Source organism: Pan troglodytes, chromosome X (genome assembly GCF_028858775.2).
Source record: "Pan troglodytes isolate AG18354 chromosome X, NHGRI_mPanTro3-v2.0_pri, whole genome shotgun sequence".
NCBI classification, from domain to species: Eukaryota; Metazoa; Chordata; class Mammalia; order Primates; family Hominidae; genus Pan; species Pan troglodytes.
In genome coordinates this window covers 39,845,833-39,864,599 of record NC_072421.2, presented here as the reverse complement: position 1 = coordinate 39,864,599, position 18,767 = coordinate 39,845,833, and the positions used below count along the sequence as shown (strand labels likewise).

At 45.0% G+C, this 18,767-nt stretch overlaps 1 long non-coding RNA gene across 1 annotated transcript in view; it reads left to right on the top strand.

The window, feature by feature from the left end:
- Window positions 1-3,776: 3,776 nt before the first annotated feature.
- The window catches only part of LOC134809334 (uncharacterized), a 33,776-nt gene continuing 18,785 nt past the window's right edge, over window positions 3,777-18,767 (top strand). Inside the window, exon 1 of the long non-coding RNA XR_010154792.1 lies at window positions 3,777-3,859. This is a non-coding gene — a long non-coding RNA (uncharacterized LOC134809334). The remainder of the gene's footprint in view (window positions 3,860-18,767) is intronic.

The window sequence follows — 18,767 nt, the reverse complement described above, 5'->3', positions numbered from 1 at the left end:
TTATGTCGGTACTTCAGACATCCCTGTTGGCCACCAGTCCTCAGTGCTTGCCCTACTCTAGTGGTCTGGAGTAGAATGATTCTCTTGAAGCTTTTTACATATTTTGCAAATAATGTCTGTCCTCCCGGCTCGGCCAGGCTGGAGTCAGCAGGCCACCTGCACAAACATGCACACTGGCTCTTAGGAACGTGTTCAGTTCTGGGGTAGGGGCTTGCTGGCACTAATGTACATCCATTTAGAAATCCCTCAATGAGAATGTGAGTGAGTCTAGCACCGTTTCAGGGACTGTGGCCAAGGGTTGTAGCTGTTTCAGTCTGGCTGGGGGAAAAATGAACTATGATCAGTAAGAGCTACTGAGAGGCAGAATAGGAGGAGGGGCGGAGGTCAGACTCTGGGGCTGATTGCCTGAGTTCAAATTCTGGCTTTGTGTGACTTTGACAAGTAATCTAACTTCTCTGGGCTTCACATTCTTCAACTATAAAAGGGTGATAGTAGGAGCCCCTATCTTAAGGGATTGTCTTGATGATTTCACGAGTTAATCTAAATTAGTTTTCAATGCCTCAAAACATTAGCTGTACTATTACTATTAATACTACGACTGCTCTGTGATATTAAATAGAAGTGATACACAGAAAATAGGAGTTAAGGTGGACTTTGGTAATCAGAGAAGGCTTCCTGGAGGAGGAGGCTTGATCTAGGCAAGGAAAGTTGGGTAGGATTCTATGAATTGTGATCAGAGGTCAGACTAACAGACTATTTTCCAAAGATGGCAGCCAGCAATATCCCTTGAGCCACAGACTCTTCTATAAGGTGTCCTTGACCCTCCTCCCATTGAGAGGTGGGGGTCTATGTCCCTTCTTGAATATGGAGTGGTCGGTTTATGACTGCTTCAATCAATAGAATCCAAGGGAAATGATGCTGAGACTGGACCATAAAATGGCCATGCAGCTTCCCCCTTATTTGCTAAATCACTTGCATAGGAGGCCCATGAGCTCTGAGCTGCTATGTAAGAAGCCTAACTATTCTGAGGCCACCATGCTGTGAGGAAGCCCAAGCTATGTGGACTTCCTTCTGTAGGTGTCTGCCTGGCAGTCTTTGAGTCCTCCCAACCCAGGAATCAGACATGGGACTAGGAACCCTCAGGTGATTCCAGATTGCACTCCCCAGCTGCAAGTCATCCTTAGGCTTGAGTCTTCCCAGATGAGGCTTCAAACATCCTATAGCAGAAATAAACCATCTTTGCCATGCCATGTCTGAATTTCTGACCCACAGAATCTCTGAGCATAATAAAATGATTGTTGTTTTAAGCCACTACGTTTTTGAAGGTGATTAGTTACCCACCTGCTTGTTATATGCAGTGAAAAGGCAGCTCTAATGGCAGGGCTGGCATGAGCAAAGTCACTGAAGAGAGCACAGTGAGAATTCTGAGGGTAAGGACAGCAAGGAAAGAGGGCAGCAGTGGGGCCCATGTCCTGTTCCTTCCCACCCCTACGCAACATCATCTCATCATCCTACAGTAGGTAAACATGATGGAAGGTGATTCATGATAGTTCATGAAAACATCTGTGCAAATTTTAAAACATCAACTCTGGTTCAATTCATTCTCTGACAGGGTGAAAGTTCAAAGAATATTGCAATAAATAACATGAAATGCGTATTGATAGGGTTTGGCTGTGTCCCCACCAAAATCTCAACTTGAATTTTATCTCCCAGAATTCCCACTTGTTGTGGGAGGGACCCAGGGGGAGGTAATTGAATCATGGGTGCCGGTCTCTCCCATGCTACTCTTGTGATAGTGACTAAGTCTCATGAGATCTAATGGGTTTATCAGGGGTTTCCGCTTTTGCTTCTTCCTCATTTTCTCTTGCCACTGCAATGTAAGAAGAGCCTTTCACCTCCCACCATGATTCTGAGGACTCCCCAGCCATGTGGAACTATAAGTCCAATTAAACCTTTTTTTGTTCCCAGTTTCGGGTATGCCTTTATCAGCAGCATGAAAACAGACTAATACAGTACATTGGTACCCATAGAGTAGGGCATTGCTGAAAAGATAGCCGAAAATGTGGAAGCTGGGTAACAGGCAGAGGTTGGAACAGTTTGAAGGGCTCAGAAGACAGGAAAATATGGGAAAGTTTGGAACCTCCTAGAGACTCATTGAATGGCTTTGCCCAATATGTTGATAGTAATATGAACAATAAGGTCCAGGCTAAGGTGGCCTCAGATGGAGATCAGGAACTTGTTGGGAACTCAAGCAAAAGTGACTCTTGTTATATTTTAGCAAAGAGACTGGAGACATTTTGCCCTTGCCCTAGAGATCTGTGGAATTTTGAACTTGAGAAAGATGATTTACAGTAACTGGTGGAAGAAATTTCTAAGCAGCAAAACATTCAAAAGGTGACTTGGGTGCTGTTAAAAGCACTCAATTTTAAAAAGGAAACAGCATAAAAGTTCAAAAAATTTGCAGCCCAACAATGCAGTAGAAAAGAAAAACCCATTTTTTTGAGGAGCAATTCAAGCCGTCTGCAGAAATTTGCATAAGTAGCAAGGAGCCTAATGTTAATCCCCAAGACCATAGGAAAAATGTCTCCAGGCCATGTCAGAGACCTTCACAGCAGCCCCTCCTATCACAGGCCCAGAGGCCCAGGAGGAAAATGTGGTTTTATGAGCCAGGTCCAGGGTCTCAATGCTGTGTGCAGCCTAGGGACTTAGTGCCCTGTGTCCCAGCCCCTCCAGCTATGGCTGAAAGGGGCCAACATAGAGCTCGGGCTATGGCTTCAGAGGATGGAAGCCCCAAGCCTTGGCAGTTTCCACAAGGCATTGAACCTGTGAGTGCATAGAAGTCAAGAATTGAGGTTTGGGAACCTCTGCCTAGATTTCAGAAGATGTATGGAAATACCTGGATGCCCAGATAAAAGTTTGCTGCAGGAGCAGGGTCCTCACGGAGAATGTATGCTAGTGCAGTGCAGAAGGGAAATGTGGGGTTGTGGGGTCAGAGCCCCCACACAGAGTCCCTACTGGGGCACTGCCTAGTGGTGCTGTGAGAAGAGGGCCACCATCCTCCAGACCCCAGAATGGTAAATCCACCAACAGCTTTCACTTTGTGCCTGGAAAAGCCACAGACACTCAACACCAGCCCGTGAAAGCAGCCAGGAGAGAGGCTGTACCCTGCAAAGCCACAGTGGGGGAGCTGCCCACGACCATGGGAACACACCTCTTACATCAGCGTGACCTGGATGGGAGACTGGAGTCAAAGCAAATCATTTTGGAACTTTAAAATTTGACTGCCCCACTGGATTTCAGACTTGCATGGGCCCTGTAACCCCTTTATTTTGGCCAATTTCTCCCATTTAGAATGGCTATATTTACCCAATACCTGTACCTTCATTGTATCTAAGAAGTAACTAGCTTGCTTTTGATTTTACAGCCTCATAGGTAGAAGGAACTTGCCTTGTCTCAGATGAGACTTGGGACTGGACTATTGGGTTAATGCTGACATGAGTTAAGATGTTGGAGGACTGTTGGAAAGGCATGATTGGTTTGGAAACGTGAGGACATGAGATTTGGAGGGGCCAGGGGTGGAATGATATGGTTTGGCTGTGTCTCCACCAAAATCTCAACTTGAATTGTATTTCTCCGAATTCCCACATGTTGTGGGAGGGACCCAGGGGGAGGTAATTGAATCATGGAAGCTGGTCTTTCCCATGCTATTCTGGTGATAGTGACTAAGTCTCATGAAATCCAATGGGTTTATCAGCAGTTTCTGCTTTTGCTTCTTCCTCATTTTCTCTTGCTGCCATCATGTAAGAAGAGCCTTTCACCTCCCGCCGTGATTCTGAGGCTTCCCCAGCCACGTGGAACTGTAAGTCCAATTAAACCTTTATTTTGTTCCCAGTTTCAGGTATGCCTTTATTAGCAGCATGAAAATCAACTAATACACATATGAAATAAACTAAAAGACCTTGAGGACTGATACTTAAGGGAACCCATCTCTCTCAGGGAGTCAATAGTTTGTCTTGGGTCAAAGTGTAGAAGTCAATCTTCTCGGGTTCAAAGTCTGCCCCTGTCACTAATACCTGTGTGACTATGGACAGATTACTTAACCTCTCTGAGCTTTTTGTCACACTGTATATTGGTGATGGGTAGAGATATGGGGGCTGCAAGCAAGGGCTGTGGAACAGCATCCTTAAGATTCATAGAAGACATTTTGTCTACATGAGATGATCTAAAAGACATTGCATTCTATCTATTGAAATCTCAACAGAGGGTCTTATGGCAGTCCCCTTGATCTGACCGTACTCTGAGTCCATGTTTTACTGGCAGCCTGGAGGCCACTTATTACTTTGACAGTATTTTGCCAGGAAAGATCAGGGATTAAAAAGTTTTATATTTAAGCCCAACAAGTCCTGGCTCCTTTACATTTTGTCTAAATTCTGCATATAAACTGAATAGTTCTTTCCTTAGCTCTTCTTTACTCTCCTGTACTTTATTGCTATTCATCTGTTGTTTAAATTGCTAGTGACTGGTGGTAGAGATTTTAGATAGAATGGTGATATGGTTTGGCTGTGTCTCCACCCAAATCTGATCTTGATTTGTGACTCCCATAATCCCCATGTGTTGTGGGAGAAACCTGGTGGGACATAATTGAATCATGGGGGCGATTTCCCCCATACTGTTCTTGTGGTAGTGACTAAGTCTCATGAGATCTGATGGTTTTATAAGGGGTTTCCCTTTTTGCTTGGCTTTCATTTTCTCTCTTGTCGGCCGCCATGTAAGACGTACCTTTTGCCTTCCACCATGATCGTGAGGCCTCCCCAGCCACGTGGAACTGTGAGTCCATTAAACCTCTTTTTCTTTATAAATTACCTGGTCTCACATATGTCTTTATCAGCAGCGTGAAAACGGAAGAATACAAGTGGAAAGGAGAATGGAATTGCAGCAAAAGGGAGTAACCATGCTGAGTTGGGACTTATTAAATCAATAGGTATGAAATTGTGGTACACAGGCCATCAGCTTTAGCATCATCTTTGGTACTTGTTAAAAATCCATATTCCCAGGACTCTGGTCAGACCTGCTGAGTCAGAAGGGGCTATGAGGGAGGAATCTGCATTTTATGGACATGCATAAGTCCACTAAATGTAAAGAGATTGCCTTCCATCAGGCTTTGCAGGTACCCACTTTTTTTCACTTGTGCCCAGACTCTAGTCCTAGGATTGGTCTCTCTACTTCCTTTTTTGTCCCCTGTATGGCTCTAAGTCTGGACAGCAAACAGATGGCTCACTCAAATAGAGTATGCCTTTAATAAAAAGGTGCCAACCTAGGAGAGTGCAGTACCCCAGGCTAAGTAACAGTGGGGAGTTGTCACCACCAGGAGGAAGGGGAGCTATAAGTTATCTGAGCTTGGAGAACCTCAACACCATTTGGCCTATTTCCTGAAGAGTTCCTTTAATGCCCCTGGGTTGTTTAGTGGGAAGTTCCTATGCAGGGGCTCTTAGGCTATGGAGTGGGATCTTTGTGCAGTGGGGCCCGGTGGGGGATGAAGAATCCAGCTCTTTAACAGGTGGCCCCAGGGGACTGTGTGGAGACACACTGGCCCAAATTGTCCTCAGTCTCTCTTGTTGCTGCCTTTTCATGATTTTTCTGTCTTTTGGCAGCCCTGGAGGCCCTCCTATCTAGGCAGGAAGGGAAGCCAATAAATAAATTCACACTACGGTGCTAGAGAGTGATAACAGCTAATCCCTTCCAAGGACAATTGCTCTTGGAGAAAAATGATGGCTCATAGAAAAAAAGAACGGTTTAACTAGAAAGAAAGGGTGTCTCCTGGAAGAATACCACACTTTGGCACTGGAGTAGGAGCAATTTATAGGCAGCCACATCTTAAAATTTTCAAAGCAGCCCCTCTTCTGTTCTGTGAATCTGATGTTAAGCATGTTCCCTAAGAGGCTTTCCAATGCGTCCTACTCATGGAAGCTCCATGAGGGAAGGGATATCTTGGTCTCTTTTGTTCACTGATAAATTCCTATAACCTGCCACATAGTGGTGCTCTGTTATGTGTTTGCGAATGAATGAAGGAAGGAAGGAATAGATGAAACATCTCTTCAGGAACCTGGCTCCTGTCTCAAGTGAGACACACGTAGTGCCTCCCCTCTCCTTGTGGCCTGCCTGGGATTGAGCTGAAAAATGATTTTCATACACGTTGCCCTTATTATAACATCATCCCTCAGAGCGAAGCTCTCTGACCACCCTGAAGACCTGTATTTAATGTGATGAAAGGTGATTTAATGGAGTTGAGGAGAGCGAAGCATAAAGTGGACAGCCATTTCAGAAAAGCAAAGCAGTCTGTCCCTCCAAGGGGAAAGGGAAAAAAAAGGAAAAAAGAGGAAAAAATTCAACACCCTCCCCCAGAAGAGAGTGGAATAAGAAGACGTTTTGGTCAGCTCCATAGGAAGGCAAAAATGAAAGCCAGATAAGCCCAGAGGCCTCCCCTCCCTGGCAGCAGATAACTAACTTACCATTTATTTACCTTGGAGCTGATTATGTACTGGGTTGAGGCAGGCAGGGAGATTTTATTGACATTTGGTCTCCCTTCACACATTTTTGCGACAGCCAGACATCAGGGACTGAGCTGCAGGATATTAAAGGATTTGGAAAAGTTATCAAGGAATGGGACATATTTATCAAAGCCACAGTGATATTAGAAAGCTGGGCTGCTGCTACACCTGGGTCTTTTACTTGATTAAAAAAATAATAATGATTCATCCTCTGGCTGGCTTTTGCACCTGGGTGAATGCTGAGCGGTTCTGTAGGACCACCCTTGGCCAGGGATTTGCACATAAAGACCCTCTTTGGGCCTGGCAAAGATTGTAGGTGATAGATCACACTAGTGGCTGGGGGGTTTGTGCCTGCACCCATGCATGTGCACGTGTGATAAAGTCTTGTGTTTGTCAGGAAGCTTCTATTGGTGTGTTACCAGACCTCCCTGGGCCAGGCCAGTTTACATGATGGTCTTCAAATATGCCTGTGTACTCAGAGTATCTTTTATTTCTAAAAGATAACTAGTAAGAGTTTGTTGAGTGACCGAAGGATTGGTGCAAAAGGGGCCTCATGAAGGATCCCTAACCTGCCTCAACCACTGCATTTCTGGTGAATAGCAATTATGTAATACAAGGAATCTCCATCTTTTAACACCAGCAAGTAAGAATATCTCACAAGTCACCTCTACTTAGCTCTCCCCCCAATTTTTCCACATGAATTATTCAGCGTATGACTGTTTCAATATGTCTGTCTTTGAAAAAAGTGCTGGATGAACTTAAAGCAGCAAGAGGAAGTGCCTGCTTTGCAAAAACGATACCCACCTGCATATTTATCTTAAAAGGAAAGCCTTTAATGCATTCACTCAGGTGAAAATATCATGGATAGCAAGGACTGACCAATGGCCATCAGGATCCATGGGGTTAATCCGGGTTTTGCCATCTGATTCCAATCCATCAGGCCTGGCTGTAAATTGCTTATATGTCTGGGTGATAAAAAGCAAATACAAATTTTCAAAAAGTTTAACCTTGCATGGTATATAAAGAGAATACATAATATTCTCAAGCATAAATATGTCTCAAGACAAACTCATTGCATATACCCAGAATACATAATGGAGCTTACCGAGACATATTTTCCCCCTAGCAAGAAAAAGCCAGAAATTCTGCAGTAAACTGTGTAGTTTCTGCAACTCAGAAATGGGACCTATGCCTCTAACTCTTGATATCCTTCTAAAATGGCACGAAGTCCAGCTGAGGGAGAGGATGAAATCTGGCTGAAGCTGGAGGATGGGAGACCTGGGACTCCAGCTGGCTTCTTGGGGAGCTTGGCTAAAATCATTTCACGTGATTGATTTCCAATTTCTGCATCTGGAAATAGAGGAGGCTGATCCAGAAACTGACGGTTTCTAAGGCAGTGCTTCTCAAAATCTACTGGGCAGGCAAATCCCCTGGGAATCTTGACAAAATGCAGATTCTGATTGGGTAGGTCTGGGACGGGGCTTGGAATATGGAATTCTTCTTTTCTTTTCTTTTTTTCTTTCTTTTTTTTTGAGACGGAGTCTTGCTCTGTCACCCAGGCTGGAGTGCCCTGGCACCATCTCGGCTCGGCTCACTGCAACCTCCGTTTCCTGGATTCAAGCGATTCTCCTGCCTCAGCCTCCCTAGTAGCTGGGATTACAGGTGCACTCCACCATGCCCAGCTAATTTTTGTATTTTTAGCAGAGATGGGGTTTTGCCATGTTGGCCAGGCTGGCCTCGAACTTCTGACCTCAGGTGATCCGCCTGCCTTGGCCTCCCAAAGTGCTGGGATTATAGGTGTGAGTGGAATTCTCCATTTCTAGTATGCTGCCTGGTGATGCCGATGCTGCTGGTCTGATCTGAGAACCACACCTTGGGTAACAGGGTTCTAGCGTTCTCCCCAGATCAGATGGACTCAGGCAGTGACTCTCACCCTTGGCTTCACATTGCAATTGCCTGGGAAGCTTTAAAAAAATGTCATTGCCCAGACCACATCTCAGGCTGATTAAATCGGAATAATCTTTGGGGATGTGACCCAAGCAAAAATATGTTTTAAAGCTCCCCAGGTGGTTCCAAGGTGTGGCCAAGGTTTAGTAGAACTGGTTGAAGGTACCACATGGCTGCACAGACTTTGATGGAGCCAGCTGTCTTGAGGTTTGTGGTATTATCACCCGTACTTGTGATAATCCAATAAATGGAGCAGATACTATTTACTGACATGGTAGTCTACACTGTGCAACGGTGTCATAGAATCATGGCCTCCTCCCTGAACAGGTGAGGATGCTAACTGAGCCTGTTTGTCCAGGAGACCAAGGCTGATGGGTTCCATGAACTTCTACAGGTAATGGGATGACAAAGTGAAACATTTTTTCTTTGTAATGCTTCTTACCAAAGGCCAGATTAGTGGTTGCCAATGCAAATGCATACAAGGGCTGGGTGGACAGCAGAAACCATAAATCAGAGCTAAATGTTTGCATATTTAAATATACAAGTGTATCCTCTGAGAATTTCACTCTTTCACATTTCCTAAAACTCATGGCTGTCTTTTCCTTTATTTTCCTGTGTTTGACAGAGACATGAGTACAAGAAAAATGTGTATCTACTCTAAGAAATATAGTAGAGCAAGTGCAGGAGTGGAGCCAGGTTTATGTGGGACCTGAGGTTTGTACAAATTGGGGGACCCTCTTTAAAAACTGCAAAATACTTTTAATTTTGGAAATTCACAAAATTTTATAACTGTGAAAAGATATTGCTATCTGTGCCTGAGGATGTGGAACAGGGTCCATATAGTGAGGGGATCTGAGGTTTAAGCTTCATTAGCTTCATGGGAAATCCACCTCTGGTACAAGTGGGAGGTAAAAGGCAACACAGGTGGAATTTTAACATACAGTACTGTACTGTGTACCTTAGACCAAAACTACAGTAAAAACAAAAACACACTGATAAAATGGCTGCAAAAGTTTAATGCAAATAATTCCATGGAACAGACGAGACCTTTAATGACGTTGAACTGTGACAGCAGCCATGAGTAAGACACAGGTGTACTAGACCCTTGATACTCAAAGTGTGGTCCACGGATCAGCAGGAGCAACAGCATCACCTGGGAGCTGGTTAGATGTGTACAATCTCAGGCCCTAGCCCAGATCTACACAGCCGGAACCTGCGCCCCTATCTGACAGGTGTGCACATTAGATGTCGAGGGAATATTGATGATGATTTCGAGAACATAAGAGAAGAAAAGAAGGAAGGTAGCTATGTGTCAGTTTATTAGTTCATTTGTTTGTTCACTCATTCATTCCTTTATGCTTTCAATCAATATGTATTCTTGGAGTGCTTCCTTTATGCCAGGAACTGTGATATGCTAGTTACATGGGATTAGGAAAGAGACTCGCAATACTCTTTTATAAGCTGGCTTTTCCAATCCCCACATTTTTCTTTCCCTATTTCCCCCAACCCCAGAAGGCATATCTTTACACATGCAGCATGATGGGTAGTGCATGACATTTGGTCCAAACAGAAACTGACTTGTTGGACTGCAAACAGCTAATGGCTGTGTGTGCTGAATGCCTTAAAGAGCCTGGCACAGTATGTGGGGCTGAGGTGGTGCTGAGTGGACCTCCCTCGAAGTTCATTAAAACTAGACAACGGGAGCGACCTTTTGAGATAGGTTTTTGAGTCAAAGGGAATCACTGCCTTACAATGTCAGCCCTAGGTTTCTACCCTGGCTTTCGGCTTCTAGATAACTCCCCACTACTTAATTCTTTGCCTTGAAATGCAGGGGAATGAGGGTTAAGGGTTTGGGCTCTGGCACCTGATTGCTTGAGGTTTAGGATTGCAGTTCCACCATCCACTGGATTTGGGACTGTGGGGGAAGTTAGAGCAATTCTCCATCCTCTTTGCTTTAACGTGCATGTGGTAATAATACTTAGTGGTGATGTGAGTCGCAGCGAGGTCATGCACAGAGCATAGAGAAAGTGAGCCCCATGGTAAACATGAGCTGCTGCTAGGGCCATATCAGTCACTTGCAAGTTAGTATGAGTTAGATCTTACAGGAAAGCATTGATCAGGGTGAGGGGAGAGGGGTGAAGCTATAGGGGAAGGGTCCTGAGATAGATGAAAGGGCCAACTCCCTGCCAGCAGCACACTTTAGAGAGGGGCTGGCGCAGAGAGCAGGGTGTGAGGTGCCCTTTGCAAATGTGAGGAAGAAATAGCAATGTGCAGAATTTCAAGGGCTAAAAGCTGTGCTGGTTACCTTCTGGCGAAGGCCAGCTTCTGACGCCTTTGTTCCTAGCTGGCTCTGTGTTTATGCAATAAGACATCAAACTTGTGTCCTCTCATTAACCCTTTGTTTCTTCTTTGTTCCTGATTTAGAACCCCCCACACTCTGATTATTTTTAGAGCCGTGAGAAGTCAGAAGTCACTTCTGTTTACAGAGGCCTGCTGCCTTCAAAGGCACGAAGGGAGTGCTAACAGCTCTCTCCTCACCCCCTGCCCCGCCCTTTGCAATACATTCTGGGGCGCTTTGCTCAAAGGAAGAAAAATCACAAAGGAAAGCAATCTTTTCTTTCTCTTAGATGTTTACTTTCTGCATTTCTCCTGACCTGAGTGGGTTTAAAAAACATACACACACACTTTTATGCTTCCCCTGCAAAGTGGGGAGGAACCAGGCAGACTCCGACATGAGTCAGTGTTTGTGAAGCCTTTGCATTCTACCCTTCCCTCACCACCTTCTAGTTTTCCTTCTACCTTCTCCTCAGCACACCAAATTGGTAGCCTCCAAACCAAGGCCAGAGGGCCTAGAGCAGCCATCTGTATTAGGGGTACCCTTCAGTGGACAATTCCCACCAGATCCTAAGCCCCCTAGTTTGAAGAGCCATGGCCATAGTATTTCCTTATTTCCACGCCTAGAAATTTCTGCTTTAGTACTGTAGAATGAAGGAGCTTAGAAATTCTGTAATCTAACCGCCCCATTCCCCCAATGAGGATTCCAAGGCCCAGAGAGTGGAGAGGCTTTTCCTAGGATACAAAGCATGACAGTGTCACTGTGGTTCCTGGTCCCCACAGGGCCCTTCCCCACAGGGCCTTTCCCATAGAACATAAGGTTTATAAGTATTAACCCTATATATGCAAATTATGTTGGAGGCCTTTTCCCAACGTATTTTTGTTCTTTCCCATTGTTTATGGATTCCTCTGCGATGGTTTAAAAATTATGTAGTTATGCTTATATTCAATGATTAGCCTATTTCTCTTCCCCATGCAAAGGTTTTGGATTTGCACCTCTTTCCCATGCGGTGGTCTTCCACATGGTTGTAATGTTGCCTCTGAAGGGTAGTAGAATATGCCACTCACAAATATGCCACTTTGGGATATGCCACAGTGGCATATTTGGGTTATCCTCAAGGATCCCCCAGGTGTTACTAAATAAAGCTGCTTTGAGCACACAGGGAGCCAGGACAAGTAACAGGACTGATCAGGGTGTGTGAATTAATACTACTTAGAGAGAACATAGGGGCAAGTGTCTGTTCTGGTGTATGGTCAGTTACCCTAGACACTAGTGTCCAGGCTCCTCTGCCATTTTATGTTCAGAGAAGTAGTATTGCATGCTCTGCTGAAATTGTGGCCATGCTGGGTACACATCTGCATGGTTCGATGTGACCAGAAGATTCTGTCACTTCTTTTTATTGTGATGTGTTTACACTGCACCAGGGTAGGGCCCCAGAAATAATAGTCCTACAGTTCTGAGATCATCTATGTGAAAAGACACACACACACACACACAGACACACTCACACACGTGCCTTTGAGTACACAATGCTCCTGTTCACATTCGCACATACCAGCATAGAGCTCACATGGATGATGACATCGCAACTGCCACACCACTGGGTATTCTTTTCCCGCCTATCCACATGCATGTAATTTGTGCAGGGAAATCTGTCTCCTCTAGATTAGGGATCAATGTCACAAAATGTCAGTCTCTGAAAGGGAATGTGGTAAAAAACCTGCCTGGTATGCATGGCGTTAGCTATCTGTAGAATCTTCTGCGAGCTGACCAATGTCATAGGCACCATTGCAAGTGCTTTCCATATCGGAACTCTTTTAAGCTGAGCTGTTTTCTGCTATAGTAGCTTTGTGATCTTTGGGAAGAAACTTAAATCTCTGTACCTCAGTTTTCTCACTTGTAAAATGACAGTAATCTTACCCACCTCTTGATATTGTATGTGTATGGTGGGGGATTCACATAGAATAATAAGACAGTGTGAAGACACTCAAATTACATCTGGCCAAGGAAAGGACAACAACAAATATTAGTTCTTTCTTCTCTTTCTGATGAGTTAAGAATGTTTACAAGTATGTTGCTAGGATAATATGGTGGATTCCCCACCTTACTATCTCAGTAGTTAGCTATGTGACTTTGGGCATGTCACTTTATCTGTGTCTCAGTTTCATTCATTCATTCAGGCAGGCAGGCACTAAACACTTATGGAGTGTCTACTAAGGGCCAGTCATTGTTTTAGGTGCTGAGGAAACAGCAATGAACAAAACAGACACAAAATGGCCCTCATGGAGTATATAAAGGAATCGGATGAATTATAAAACAATCAAATATATCTTTCAACAGAAAATAGGCAGTCTTCATAGAGTCTAAAATGTTAGAATGTGTCAGTCTTAATCTATCTAAAAGGGTGCTGAAGTCTGTTCATTTCTCTGTGCTATGATTCATGTTTCCAAGGTATATCTGTTAGGAATCTTTTGATTTTAAATGTCAGAAGACTCAACTCAAACCAACTTAAACCACAAGAGAATTGGCTCACATAACTGAAAAAAAAGTTGAGCAGAAATGTTGTTTTCAGGCACAGTTTGACCCAGCAGCACAAAAATCGTGCTACCAAAAACCTGGTTTCTCTTTATCTCTTTTCTCTGTATTATTCCATTTTGACTACAATTACACATGGTGGCCCCCACTTGTCCAAAGTACCTCATTATGATAACCAAATGCTACCCAGCACCAGATCTTAAAGCACGTTCACATCACACTACCCACGGGCTTTCTCAGAAGTCCCACCAAATTGCTTCTCACAGTTGACCCCAACCCTGAGTGTGGAAGGGATGTCTACCTCCACAAACCATACTGGAAAATGGGGAAGCAATCCCCCAAGGGAAAAATCAGGATCATTTTGCTTGTAAGGGTTGAGAAAAGCTGGAGAAACAACCCAAGCTGGTGTATTAGTGCATTCTCACACTGCTATAAAGACATACTGAGACTGGGTAATTTATAAAGAAAAGGCATTTAATGGGCTCATGATTCCACAGGATGTACAGGATGCATGCCTGGGGAGGCCTCAGGAAACATACAATTATGGCAGAAGGCGAATGGGAAGAAGGCACACCTACGTGGCAGGAGCAGGAGGAATAGAGTGAAGGGAGAAGTGCTATACACTTTCAAACAACCAGATCTTGTGAAAACTCACTCACTATCACACTGACATGACAACTTCAAGGGGGAAATCCACCCCCTTGATCCAATCAATCACCTCCCACCAGTTTCCTCCCCCAACATTAGCGAATACAATTCAACATGAGATTTGGGTGGGGACACAGAGCCAAACTATATTGGCTGGAATGTCCCACAGGAAGCCTAAGAACATGCCCAGATCACAAACAAAGCAGGAGAAACAAAGATGATTTTTAAAAGAAGCAATTTTATTTTTAACGTATATATTTAAAAGCATTAACTTTATCATAATGGGAAAACTCGGAACATTATTTTCATTGTAATTGTTTCATAGTTGAGCACTATTTTTATTGTGAATAGCACATGGGATTGTGTACAGCACACTATAATCTTTTCAGTGCTTGAAGGTGCCTAAAATCTTAATACAACCCTCTGGGCAATCAACAAAGTACACCTCCTCCAGCTGCAGCCATGACTTCCAGCATAGTGTTCTGTGTTCCTTGAGGGGCAGAATCACTGGAAAGGGGTAGGAATGAGTAAAGTGGTCTTTGGTTTTATCTATCTGCAGGTTCTTATGAGTTTGGTTAATGTGGGTCAGTCCTGCCAAGGCTGATGATCCCTGAGAGAACTGAAAGTGTTGATTTCTGGGCCAGCCAGGATGAGGCCCAGGCCTCCACCAAGGAGATCACAGGCAGACACAGACCCTGAGAGAGCTGTCCCTCCCTCTCTCCTCAGCACTCTCTTGATGGCCACAGGACTCCTACTTAACTCAGTCAAAATGAGGCTCAATAGAAGAAAGTCTAGAAGGAAATACAACCAGCCATTAGCAATGGTTATCTTTGAGTGCAGAGATACAGTGATTTTTAGTCATTTATTCCGCAAATATCTATTGACAGCCTACATTGTATCAGACACTTTTCTAGACACCGTGACTATAGCAGAGTACAAAGCATAAATAAACCACCTGCCTTCATAGAGCTCACATTCGAGTGAAAGAAGACAGATAATAAACCAAATAAATAAGCAAAATCTATAGTATGACAGAGATAAGACTAGGAAGAAAAAGAGATCTGGGGAAATGAATGGGGAATTGGAAGAGGAGTGAGATTGCAAATTTAATTAAGTGTCCAGTGAAGACTTCACCAGGAAGGTGGCATTTGAATAAAGGCATGAAAAACACTCAGGAGTGGGCTATGTGGCTGTTTAAGGGAAGAGTGCTCCAGTCAGGGGAGAGGACCAGTGCAAAGGCCTTGAGGCAGGCTATGCCAGGCATGGTCCAGGGGCAGCAAAGAGACCAGTGCAGCTGGGACAGATCTTTGGTGGGAGCAGGAGAGTAATAGTTGAAGCCAGAGGTGAGGAAGAGTGGGGGCAGACTGTGAGACTGCACAGGACCTCGTAAGGACTTCAGCTTTTGCACCAAGATGGGGAGTATTGGAGAGTTATGGGCAAGGAGTGCCTCTATCTGGTTTAGGGTTTAAAGAATCCCTCTGGCTGCTCTGTTGAGGATGGACTATGTATCAGCAAGGGAGGAACAGACTGATTGGGCCATTGTAAAAGCAGATACAATGACAGTTTGGCTAGGGTGGCAGTGGTGGAGGTGGAAAGAAGGAGTCATGTTCTGGATAGATTTCCTTTATTCATGTTTCACTATTTTCTATAGTTCCCCCAATGAAAGTGTAGGAAAGAAGACAAGTCAAAGCTACATGCATTAATTAATTGGGGTGCACGGTGAGTTGCTGATATGGTTTGGCTCTATGTCCCCACACAAATCTCATGTTGAATTGTAATTCCCAATGTTGGAGGTGGGGCCTGGTGGGAGGTGATTGAATCATGGGGGTTGTTTCTAATGGTTTAGCACCATCCCCTAGTGCTGTCTTGAGACAGAGTGCTCATGAGATCTGGTTGTTTAAAAGTGTGTAGCATTTCTCCCTTCTTTTGCTCTCTCCTGTACCGCCATGTGAAGATGTACCTGCTTTCCCTTTTTCCCCTTTGCCTTCTGCCATGATTGTAAGTTTCCTGAGGCCTCCCCAGCCATGCTTCCTGTACAGCCTGCAGAACTGGGAGTCAATTAACCCTCTTTTCTTCATAAATCACCCAGTCTCAGGTAGTTCTTTTATTTTATTTTATTTTTATTTATTTATTTTTTTGACAGAGTCTTGCTGTGTCGCCAGGCTGGAGTGCAGTGGTGCCATCTCAGCTCACTGCAACTTCCATCTCCCGGGTTCAAGCCATTCCCCTGCCTCAGCCTATCGAGTAGCTGGGACTACAGGTGCGTTCCATCACGCCCAGCTAATTTTTTGTATTTTAGTAGAGATGGGGTTTCGGCATGTTGGCCAAGATGGTCTTGATCTCCTGACCTCGTGATCCACCTGCCTCAGCCTCCCAAAGTGCTGGGATTACAGGGGTGAGCCACCGAGCCTGGCCTCAGGTAGTTCTTCATAGCAATGAGAAAATGGACTAATGCAGTTGCTATAAGTCTCATTTGCTATAAGTCTCATTGCTGTTGTGAGCATGGAGACAGCTCTATCCTGGAGCCCTGGGCTTGGGGCACCCAGAGAAGACAGGAGGGCTTCATACCAAGGGTGGCCTTCCCAGCACCACATCCAGCCCTCCTGCTCACTGCAGGGCAGCTGTGACACATTCATCCAATGAAAGGGTCACCAGGGGAAGGTCACCATTGAGCAGAAGGTGAGATGGGGGCTGGGTCTCTCACAGTGCCTCCTTTCTCCAGCCTCCTCAGCAGAGACTATAGGGCCAGGAGGAGGTGATGTGGTGGCAACTCAGACCTAGTCCCACTGATCACATGATGCTGGGGAGCACTGAACGGTTGTTGGAGCATCTGGACCTATGACAGGACCCTGTGACTTAGCCCTAGGAGGGCTGTGCCCATGCTTCTGCCCCTTTGCCTGTCGATGATGGAGAACTGTCCAGTGATCGCCTGCACAGAGATTAATGCCTGTAGTCCCACTCTCTGCTGCAGGTGCTGTCCTCTATAGGAGCCACTGGCCACATATGGCTTTTTAAATTGAAATATAAATTAAGAGTAAATAGAACAAAACAATCAGTTTCTCAGTCCTACTGGCCACATTTCAAGTGTTCAGTAGGGACCTGCGGCTGGGAGGCCACTATATTGAGTAGCACAGATCTAGACCATTTCCATTATCATAGAAAGTTTTGTTGTATAGTGCTGAGTTAGAGGATGGGACAGGCTGTTTGACATTTACTTGCTGATGCTCACAGTAAACTGGCCACCCCAGGGGTAAGGCTTGTGGGGTGGGGCAGTGTGCCATCAGAGAATTCTACTCAATGCCTGCCTCTTCATTCCTCCACAGCCTTCATGGTTCAACTCAAATGTCACTTCCTCTGTGAATGACTCACTCCATTCCTGGGATCCCATGACACTCACAAATACAAATAAGATACTATTCCGTGCTTGGAATTATGTAGAATCACGTATGTTGCAGTCTGCCCCCATGTGACCGTCAAGTCTTTTGATGGCAGTGACTGTGCCTTATTTAGCTGTGTATAGCCAAAGCTTGTGGATGCTCAATAAATATCTGTCGCATTACATGTCACAGAGCCCATTCTCCCTCCATGAGTGTGTGTTTGCACAGGTCACTTAACCTGTCTGAGCTCCAGCTGTATTGGCGTTAAAATGTAGGTGCCTGGGACTGGTTATATTATTGAGACATGCAGTGAAAACCATGCATAAGATTGGCAGAAGCTTCTTTGGGTGTGATGTAATAGAAAATAGATCTTGGTAACAGGCATGTTTCTTCCACTCACCAGCTGTGTGACCTTGACCAATGTACCCAACAGCTCTGAGCCTTTCAATTCCCACTTGTGACAAGGAAGTGAGGGGAGTTATTGTGGAAGTGGTGCTGGGAACAGGGCCTGGAATATTATGGGTGCTTACTACCCATTAAAACCTAACCTATTTGCAGATAAAACCACAAGGTCTCTGGAAACATGAGTTGGCAGTCCTGGGAGAGCCCAGGGCAGGGCTTGGAGCTGGAACTCCCCCCAGTACATGGCAGTCTGCCTCCGCGAGTTGTTCTTCTCAATGCACCTGATGGTGGTGGTGAGCATAATTCATCCTTGCTCACGGTTAATGGCTGGTGACATTTTGAAGATGGCTGCCTGGCTTTGGCTTTGTGGGCAGCAGGGGAATTTAAAAATGCCCAAATGATGTTAGGTTCCAAGAAATACAAAATAGAATTGCACACAGCACCTGAGAGCAGACACAAAGTCACAAGAGTGAGATGAAGGCTCTCAGATTCCCCCGCAACCCCCTGACCTTGCCCCCAGTGACTGAGAGTTGGTGGCCAGAGGGGGTCATCTGTCCTACCTGTTTGGACATGCTGAAATGGTGGACCAATTTACCATGGACAGAAGCATTTCGTGGGAACTTGGGGATTAAAATTCCACATGTCTGGAATCGATATTCTATGCTGGTGTTATAATTCACTTTTCGAGAGAGGACGCAGCTCTCCGAATTCTTGGGTGAAGTAAATCACATATCTATGGGATTAAGGGGATTCCCCTGCTTATAAATCGCACCCAGCAGTGGGTGGGTGGAGGGTGTGGAGGAGGATGGTGGGGGAGGGGCAGAGGAATGGAGTCTCTGAGTCCCACTGGAGACCCTCGATCACAGCATTTCACGGGAGGCCAGCACGCCAGAGTGAGCATCAGACCGGTGTGATTTTTCTGATGGGAATGACACAAAAAGGTGGACTGGAGTACTTGGGTTGGCAGAAGCAGCC